This window comes from Miscanthus floridulus, chromosome 7, assembly GCF_019320115.1.
Source record: "Miscanthus floridulus cultivar M001 chromosome 7, ASM1932011v1, whole genome shotgun sequence".
Lineage (NCBI taxonomy): Eukaryota > Viridiplantae > Streptophyta > Magnoliopsida > Poales > Poaceae > Miscanthus > Miscanthus floridulus.
The window spans coordinates 130241307-130251543 of NC_089586.1; the positions used below are offsets into that span (position 1 = coordinate 130241307).

Here is a 10237-nt window from a genome sequence, read left to right on the forward strand (position 1 = left end):
ATACCAGCACCTACCCATTTTCTTCTTTGATTTGAGTTCGTTTCGGGCATCTGAAAATAGTGAAAGACAAAAGGTTGCTTCGCTATCAATCTCGAAACGGTATACCTCTTTTTTTTTAAGAACACGACCTGAATTTGGTTTTTTTTCGAATTACACAAGTATTCTTTTCAAATATTACCCCCACGTTAAATAGATCAGTGAGTTACAATCTTTTTAAATTCACCAATATTTATGTCATCAGAATAACATAATTAGATACAGTATGAAATATATATTTTATAAAGTATTTTAAGTAGTTCGATGGACAATAGTGTTTTCTATGAAATCAGTTAAATATAAAATTAATTTGACTTGAAACTACCAAAAAAATAATTTAGTTTGGAAGGGGGAACAACACTGCAAATAGGGATGGCAATTTTACCCGTGGGTATTGTACCCGGTAGATGTTGGCGTCGGTACAAAATTTTACTCGCGGGTGCAAGTACGAGTACAAAGGTTCTACCTGCGGGCACTATCGTACTCGACGGGTGCGGATACAAGTATAAAGTCTTATCCACGGGTACAGATAAGTATGAAATTTTCCTCACAGACACTTTGTCGCGGACGGATATTTACTCCACCCGCACCTTACGCAACCCGACGTCATTCCAATGCCTCGTCTTGTTGTAGAGAGTATACAATCCGCGTCGTTTTGGTTTCCTTCTGGAGGTCCGAACTCTGAAGCTTCAACACATAAGTGAATATGTATTGATAGAAATTCAATGATGGCACATGAACAAGAACTACAGTCTACAGATGTCCTCCTCTGTTCATCGGTGTTGCTGTGAGATGGGAATCAAAAGGCTCATGTTCATTTTTAAAATCAGTTGAAACAGAAACGAAACAACATCGGGGTGGTGGCGCAGTTGGCTAGCGCGTAGGTCACATAGCTAATTTGAGTGATCCTGAGGTCGAGAGTTCGAGCCTCTCTCACCCCAATACATTTTTTATCTCTTATTTGGTTATGTTAAATTAAATGGTACAAGTATATGTTTTAAACTCTTTTTTAGATTTTAGATTAGATTCTATATCTGCCTATTTGGTTATATTTAATTAAATGGTACAAGTATATGTTTTAAACTCTTTTTTAGATTTTAGATTAGATTCTATATCCGCCTATATTTCTACTGTCATTTTTTCCAACTTACAACATATAACAAGAAGGAAATGCCGACACTTTTATATGCAGCTGTGTGATGATTCTAAGATGCTACAGTCTTTGGTACTAGTATATGTTTTAAACTCTTCTTTTTAGATTCTATATATCTGATATTATATTTCAACGTCATATGTCCAACTTGTAACATAACAAAAAGGAAATGTCGACACTTCTATATGTATGCAGCCGTTTGATGGTTCTAACATGCTAGGCCAAATAGAAATTCTGATGATACGGATCAAAATCTTCAATATCTGTCAGCAACACCCCTGATACTACAACAGCTGATGCCGCTGGTGACCCAGAAGGCTGCCCCAGCGACGTTGCCCCTCCTTCGCCGAGGCCCAAGAGATAGGCGTTGCCCAACTCCAAGGTGTTTAGGCCTATGTGGCAAGGGTAGCTAAGTATATCTAGCAGAGAGCCGTGAACGAAGGGGGGGAACCGGTGAACCGCATATTCATTCTTGTAATACAAAGCACTTATCGTCCTGTACTTCTTCCTCCTTGCCAACCATTCGATTCCTAGCTGTATCTCACAATTGGTACAGACTAGGCTGATCTAGAACCCGCGCCGCCGCAGCCGCACGAGCACTTCACCAGGCTCCGTCGCGCCTAGGGTGCCATGGATCCCAACCTGAAGCTGGTCCTCGATGAGCTCAATCACCGGTTCGATGAATAGGATGAGAAGTGGGAGCGCCGCTTCTCCGGTCTGGACCGCGACCGCGACCGCGCCGCTCGCGATTCGGTGGTCAACAACCGCCTCGCCACCCTGGAGGCCGCCTACTCCGACCTGGACACAATTCGGCTCGCCCACACCAACGACGACCGCGACAATAGAGTCACGACGCTGGAGGTGGTGACCACGGACCTCGGGACTTGGTGGCCAGCGGTGGAGGCGCTCGTGGACGACCTCAGGCTCGAGGTGAAGCGCACCTCCGACAACTAGGACAACACACAGGGCGCCTCGTCGACTCGCCAGCTCGGCCCCTCCCTGTCCCCTTCGTCGACAGCCACGCGCCCAGCTACCGGGCCGTCCACTGATGGAACCAACGGGCACTGCTCTGCATCGATTACACGGGGTACTGGATTTTGGGGTCGTCACAACCTAGAGCCATATCCCGCCCAACGGTACGACATCCACTCCTCACCCTCCTCCGATTTCATCGTTAGTCGTGGTGTTGGATCGTCCTCCTCCCATTATCGTTCCTCCTCGCCCTCCAATTTGGCCTGTGCAACCCACCTTCCACCCCCCATACCCGCCGCTGGCCAATTTCCCTCCACCATAGCCGAATCCACCTAGCTTTCATCCGTCGTACTCCACTTCACAGAATTTTCCCCACACCAGCCCAATTCAACCGAATTTCTCTTCACCCCTTCCTGCTCCTCCCAATTTTTTCCAACCCAACCCAATTCACCCAACTTTTCCTTCACCCCTTCCTGCTCCTCCTAAATTTTCCATTCCTTCCTCTGTTCCACCAATTTACCCGCCGCCTTCTTCAGCTATTACGTCAATTTATCCACCAATTACTTCAGTTCCATAAGTTTTTCCACCACATCATATAATTCCTCACAATTTCGCCCACCAAAAGCCTCCAGACCTCTATCCTCCCTCCTCTGCATTAGGTCGCCTTCCCAAGCTTCCCTTCCCCAAATTCGACGGTGACAATCCACGCTTGTGGCGTCGTCGTTGTGAGAAGTATTTCGCTATGTATGGCGTGGAGGAGTCTCTATGGATCAGCGTGTCTGAACATTATCTGGAAGGCCCTACAGCACGCTGGTTCTAGTCCATTGAATCCCAAATTCGTACTACCACTTGGTCCACCTTCTGTCAGTTGTTGCATGATTGTTTCGATCGTGACCAACATGAGCTATTGATCCGTAAGTTGTTTTCCATCAAACATCTTACAACTATCTCTGACTATGTCACACGCTTTACTGAACTCGTGGATCAGCTATCGGCTTACTCCAATTCTACCAACCCTGTCTATTATATCATGTGTTTTATCGATGTGTTATTTCTAGAAATTAAGGCAGTTGTGTTGGTTCAGCGTCCACAAAACCTCGATGCTGCTTGTGTTTTGGCATTGTTGTAGGAGGAGGCGGGGGCTGCCGCTCTGACCAAGCGGCCTCGTTTCGATGATTGGTATGCTTCATCCAAATTCCAGCATACTACTAGGACGCCATTACCACTTTCGACGCCACCCTGTACTAACAAAGGGACCAACCTCAGCTCCTGGTCCTGCTATAGTGGCTTCTGTAGTTAAGCATTCTTCAAGTGTTGATCCCAAGCTTCAGGTGGTCAAGGCTTATCGAAAGGCTTTGGGTCTATGTTACATGTGTGGTGCCAAGTGGAGTAAAGACCACACATGTCCTCCTGAAGTGTTCCTTGCAGTGGAAGCTCTTTGGGACTCGTTTGATAACTCTAAAGATGGTTGTTCTGAACATCAGGACAAGCCGGTCACCGAGCAGTTGTTTGTTGCCATCTCCAAAGCTACTGCTCTTGGTGCTTGTGTTGCTCGTACTATCTGGTTTTCAGGGACAGTCGCTGGCCATCTAGTGCTAATTCTGATTGATTCCGGTAGCTCGTCATCATTTCTCAGTGAGTCATTGGCCGCCAAATTATCATCAGCAGTGCTTACTCCACAATCAACTCAAGTGCAAGTTGCTGGTGGTGGCCTGTTGTTGAGCTCCAGAATCCTTCGCAATGTGCCGTGGACACTGGATCAATGCACTTTCCATTCTGATTTTAGAGTGCTTCCTCTGACAGCCTTTGATGCTATTGTGGGTATGGACTGGCTTGCTGCATTCAACCCAATGCATGTCCACTGGCAGCAGAAGTGGTTCTCTATTCCCTATCATGGTGATTTTGTGCTGTTGCAAGGTCTCGATGAGGAGTCCCCTAGTCAGTTGCTTCTTTAGCTCTGTCAGGTTCTGGATACTAGCACAGCATCTTCTTCTGCTAGCCAGGAGCTTCCAGCTGAGATACAAGCTCTTGTTGATTCCTTTCCAGACTTGTTCACTCCACCGATGGACTTGCTACCTTCCAGAGCGTGTAACCACTCTATACCGCTGCTGCCAGGTGCTAGCCCTGTGTACATCCACCCTTACCGATACCCCCGAGCCTCAAAGATGAAATCAAGCGACAAATCAATGAAATGCTGTCTCAAGGGATCATACAGCCAAGCTCTAGTCCGTTCTCTTCGCCAGTGCTCTTGGTCAAGAAGAAGGACGGCTCGTATAGGTTTTGCGTGGACTTTCGTCAGCTCAATGCACTCACAGCGAAGTCCAAGTTTCCTGTACCAGTGTTCGAGGAACTGATGGATGAGTTAGCTAATGCCAGTTGGTTCACCAATCTAGATCTTCGTGCGGGGTTCCATCAAATATTGCTCCAACCTGGTGAAGAGCACAAGACCACATTTCAAAACCATCTCGGTCAGTACGAATTTCGAGTCATGGCTTTTGGCTTAACTAGAGCTCCGGGCACATTTCAGGGTGCTATGAATGCAACGTTGGCTCCTAGGCTTTGCCACTTCGTGATCGCCTTTTTTGATGATATAGTGATCTACAACAGATCCTATGAGGAGCACGTACAACATGTTGCTCTGGTTTTTCAGTGGCTTGCAGCAGAAAAATGGAAGATTAAGCTCTCTAAGTGCAAGTTTGCTCAACAGCAAGTTTCCTACTTAGGCCATGTGATCAGCGGTTTAGGTCTGGCCACCAATCCGGCCAAGGTACAAGCCATTCAAGATTGGCCAACACCATCTTCCGTTCATGATATTCAAGGATTCCTTGGTTTGGCCGGCTATTATCGAAAGTTCGTCCACCATTTTGGGGTCATCGCGAAGCCCCTAATGGATTTGCTCAAAAAGGACTCACTCTTTGTATGGACTTCCATTCATGAGTCCGCATTTCTGACTCTCAAAGATGCACTATCCTTAGCTCCGGTTTTGGCGCTCCCTGATTTTTCCATCCCTTTTGAGATCAAAACTGATGCTTCTGGAGTGGGTGTGGGTGCAGTTCTGCAGCAGCGAGGACAACCTTTGGCTTATATCAGTAAGGCCCTTAGGCCTCGCAATCAGGGTTTGTCCGTCTATGAAAAAGAGTACTTGGCAATTCTTATGGCCGTGGATAGTTGGTGCCATTACCTGCTGCAGTCGGAGTTCATTCTACACACTGACCAGAAGAGCCTTATTCACCTCAATGAACAACGGCTCCACACGCCATGGCAACAAAAGGTCTTTACAAGATTGTTGGGGCTCCGCTACAGAATTGTCTACCGTCATGGTCAGGAGAATACCGTTGTTGATGCCTTGTCACGGCGACTGCATCCGGAAACTCTTCTGGCCCTGTCGTCGCCCACACATGATTGGCTGGCTTCTCTGCAGCAGTGGTATTCTACAGACTCTGAAGCAACAGACTTGCTTACTCAGTTATCTCTTGATTTTGCTGCACGGCCTCCATTCAGTTTGTGCTAAGGTGTCATTTTATACAAAGAGCGCATTTGGCTGGGCTCTAATGCTGCATTGCAGAACAAGGTGATATCATCCCTCCATGACAGGGTTGTGGGCGGTCATTCCGACGTCCCGGCTACTTTCGCCAAGGTCCGTCAGCTCTTCTATTCGCACGGTATGCGTGCTGCCATTCATTAGTATGTGCAGTCCTGTGCCGTTTGCGCCCAAGCTAAGCCCGATCGCAGCAGTTATCCAGGTCTCTTACAACCTTTATCTGTACCCAAAGCATCATGGGAAATGATCTCAATGGATTTTGTCGAAGGTTTGCCGACATCTGGTTCTGCCAATGTTATAATGGTGGTTGTTGACAAGTTCTCTAGGTTTGCCCATTTCATTGCTTTGCGCCATCCGATCTCTACTGCATCTGTGGCATGAGCATTCCTGGACCACATCTATAAGCTACACGGCTTGCCTCTAGCGATCATCTCTGACCAGGATCGGCTGTTCACAAGCAAATTTTGGTAGTTGCTCTTCAAACAGGCTGGGACAGATCTTCGAATGAGCTCTACGTATGATCCCCAAACGGACGGGCAAACCGAGCGTGTCAATCAATGCATGGAAACTTATCTTCGGTGTTTTGTCCATTCGTGTCCACGGCAATGGTCTCAATGGCTTTCAATGGCTGAGTATTGGTATAATACTTCGTCGCACTCCGCCTTGGGTCGCTCTCCATTTGAGGTGCTATATGGGTTTCCACCACGACATTTGGGACTGGATATTTCTGCAGCAGCACCGGTTCCTGAACTCCATCAATGGATGACCGATTGAGACCTCATGCAGCGATTGGTTCAGCAGCACCTTCATCGTGCTCAACACCGTATGAAACGGTAGGCCGACAAGCATCGCACTGAGCGTTCCTTCAGTATTGGTGATTGGGTATTCCTTAAGCTCCAACCTTACGTATAGTCATCTGTTGCTGCTCGCTCCAACAAGTTGTCTTTCAAGTTCTTCGGTCCCTTTCGCATTGTGACAGAACCGACCAATTATACGAAATTAAGTAAGAAAATCATCCACCAGAGCAGACGATTGAGCAAACTTAAGCCCGTATAACCCGGTAGTCCGTGAAATCACGAAGGATTTCAAACCAACTCGTGTCCCAGCCGTGATCGTAATAAGTTTAGCGGTCACCATCACATATTACATAAAAGTTCACATAACAGATACATCAGAGTTTCAACATAGTTATTACAAACCAGTTCGAATAAAAAGTAGCGGAAGTCTTTTGTTCAAATCACACACACACACACAGAGTTGAAATATAGTGCCAGCGGATGATCATCTCCAACAAAAGCATTAGATGAGACGTAAGGAATGACCATGCCCATGGTCCTAAGCATCACCCATCGCAGGATACAGGCAGTTGATACAGTAGCCATAGTACATCTGCCCATCTGTAACAAGTGGGAATAAAACCCTGAGTACGAGAAGGTACTCAGCCAGACTTACCCGACATAACCGAAAATAATGACACCAAGGATTATGAATGGCTTCATAGTAGGGTAGCTGACTCATTTGCAAAAAGAAGCATTTTTAGCATTTCAAGAACCTGTCCAAAAGCATTATTGCCAAGTTAATTATTATTAACCTGTCAACTAGGTTTGCACCTATGCTAGAGTAAACATGTGATTAAGCAGATAATGATAACCAATGATCATTAAACAACTTCCATACTGTCATATTCACTATAACTGTCCAAGTGTTCCATAACATTTACTACGATGAAGTAACTCAAGTCAAGTGCTCACTATCCAGGAGCGATGGCGATTCGAATCGATTCCTAACCAGCTGGTGATTTATTCCTTACACAAACCTCACTCACCCGCTAAAGTGAGATATTGATCACCGAGTCAACTTTCCAGGAATCTCAAGTTTGCCAGGAACCACATGTACCCGGGGGCCGACCGACTGCACTTTGGTCTTATCATCCCGCCCCCGTGTCCTACCACACCTGCTCCGGTACAGTGCGTTGCGGGCAATCTACTCGGCCCGAAAAATCTCCCAGCTTCGCGGTCGGAAGGTACTTTATCCGGCCAGCTAAATATAAGGCATGCGTTCAACATGACTCGAGGCCCAACAACGGTCGGTCCTTAATCGACACAGACGGAAACACTACAGTCCAGAACTCTGCAAGTCTCCGTCTGGTCTCAACTTCATTTAACACTTAGTTATACCATGACTTCATAGTCATCCAAGCAGATCCAGGTAACCACCTATAGCTCGCAGGTGACAGGAAATCACCCGACTTCTACCGGTCTAAGCCAGCTAAGCATTGACTCGACTGCGGATACCAGGGTAACAAGGATATAGTATAACAAAGGTAAATAAGGTATAATGCAGCAACGGTTGCAAACAACTCCTGAACGTAATGCATCAATTAAAGTAAAGCATTTAATTAAATCATTGCAAACCGGGAGAAAAATGCTCCGGGGCTTGCCTCTCTCGAAGGAGCTTGGACGGTGATCGGGGCACTCCGAAAGTTCCTCAACGTCCTCCTCGTCGGCTTCTGGCACTTCCTGCGGCTGCACCTCGAGCTGCTCCTCTGGCTCCTCGGGTATGATGACCGGGTTCTCGGTTTGCGATCCTATATGATGCAATGCGCATAAGTGATTATGCAAACGGTGCATCGAAGGAGATGAATGCAATGGATATGTTGAAATGCAAGGTAGTCAACATCATCTAAGAACTATACTACAAGCACATGTCATCTACTGCATTCTCTTCTACTACTAATATGTTAAGTTAACCTATCTTATGAAATGCTTCAAAGATACACCAAAGCTTTACGACTTTCTTAATCACACTTAAAGCGACACTGGCTTAAACCCTAGTTACTAATAGGTTTGAATAGCAACCTATATTTCTGATGCTCCTAAAAATCTGAGAAAATTGCAGTAGCATACTACTACCCTAAACATACTACCATAAAAATTTCATGGCATTTGGATAAGTAAACTATCCTACACAAAAATGACAAGCTATAGCATGAAAATGAGCATGAAATTACTTTGTACTATGAAAAGTGTCAAACAACAGAATTAATATTTTTCCTAGGTTATTCATAGCATACAATGACTGTACAAAAATTACCACATGCATGTTTTATACAAATTTTGCTCTCTAGCAAAAATAACAAAAATCAGCCATTAAAGGCACTTGAACTACACCTCCAAAGTTTTCCACAGCACATGCATGAAACATATTTTCCTTAGGAAGTACATGATATAAGAAGATGAACAAACTTGAAATCATATTTTTCTGAAGCCTATATATTTTTATACACATTTTTCAAGTTATCAGCAATTTACATGATTAAATAAAATCCTACAGAAAAGTATCCCAAAAATGACATGCAAAAATTTTCCCAAGTAGATCTGATGATAAGGAATCTAGCAAAATTTGTTTCAACAAATTTGGAGCAAGTTTGATCATCCAAACATTTTTCAAACCATTTCTATTTTCAAATAATAAAGAATAAACTGAAAACAATTCTTCAAAACTCTACTGGGCCGGCCCGAAGGGAGCAGCTGGCCCATGGCCATCACCGGCCTGCGCGGCCCGAGCGCGAGGGAGGGGGAAACGGCCCAACAGGCGTCAGCCCCCGGCCTGGCTCGGCCTGGCCAGCCGAGGCGAGGCGCCTCGCCGGGGCGCGCGCTGGCGCGGCGGCGCGGCTCGGCCAGCGGCCAGCGGCCGTCTCCGGCCACGGCAACACCAGCGAGCGAGTGCAGGAGACGTGCGAGGAGAAAGCGAGCTCGGTAGGGTAGCTATGCGAGGCTGGAGGTGGAAAAGAAAACGGATTCCATGGCGGCCGTGCACAGCGGCGCCATGGCCGTCGGCGGCGAGACGCGAGGAGGCCCGACCTGTGCTCGGAAGGCGGAGCAAGCTCGAGCACGACTTCGAGGAAGGTGAGGCGGAGCTCGGGGCACGAGGAATTGGAGAATGGCGCGGTGGTTCGGGAGTTGGACGCCGGCGGAGCTCGAGCGCAGCGATGGCGGAGCTCGGAGCTCGCGGCTTTGGAGGAGAAGGGGAGGAAGTGCGGGCGCGAGTGAGCGAGTGCGTGGGCACCAGCAGGTGAAGGCGGGCGCGTGGGCGCGGTGCCAGGCCATGGCTGCCGCGCGGCGGGCGACGCCGGCGCGGAGTCGCCACGCGGCGGGATTCCTCTATCGCGGTCGGGACGCGCGGCGCGGCGCGTCAGCGAGCAGGCGCGCGGAGGCAGGCCAGCGCGGCGCTGGGCTGGGCCGAGGCACGGTGGAAGCGCGAGGCGCGCGGGGGCTTCGCTGGGCCGGCTTGCGGGGCTGGGCCGGAAAGGAGGCGGCGGCCCGCGAAAACAGAAATATTCTTTTCAATTTCCATTTTCAATAAATTTTCAAATAACAGTTTTCACATATTATTTTGAGCAAGAAAATGACCTCTTTTGAAAATGTACCAAAAATGAAAGTTGCTTAGAATTTAATTCCCTACAACTTTGCTTTTATGACCAAAGTCCAATTCTATTTAGATTTTAAATTATAGAATCAAAGTTAAATTTTAAC

General features: G+C 47.1%; 1 non-coding gene across 1 annotated transcript; it reads left to right on the forward strand.

The window, feature by feature from the left end:
• Nucleotides 1-890: 890 nt before the first annotated feature.
• TRNAM-CAU (transfer RNA methionine (anticodon CAU)) lies at nt 891-977 on the forward strand. The gene is given in 2 exon segments: nt 891-928; nt 942-977. It is a non-coding gene; the product is annotated as a tRNA-Met (tRNA).
• Nucleotides 978-10237: the final 9260 nt, after the last annotated feature.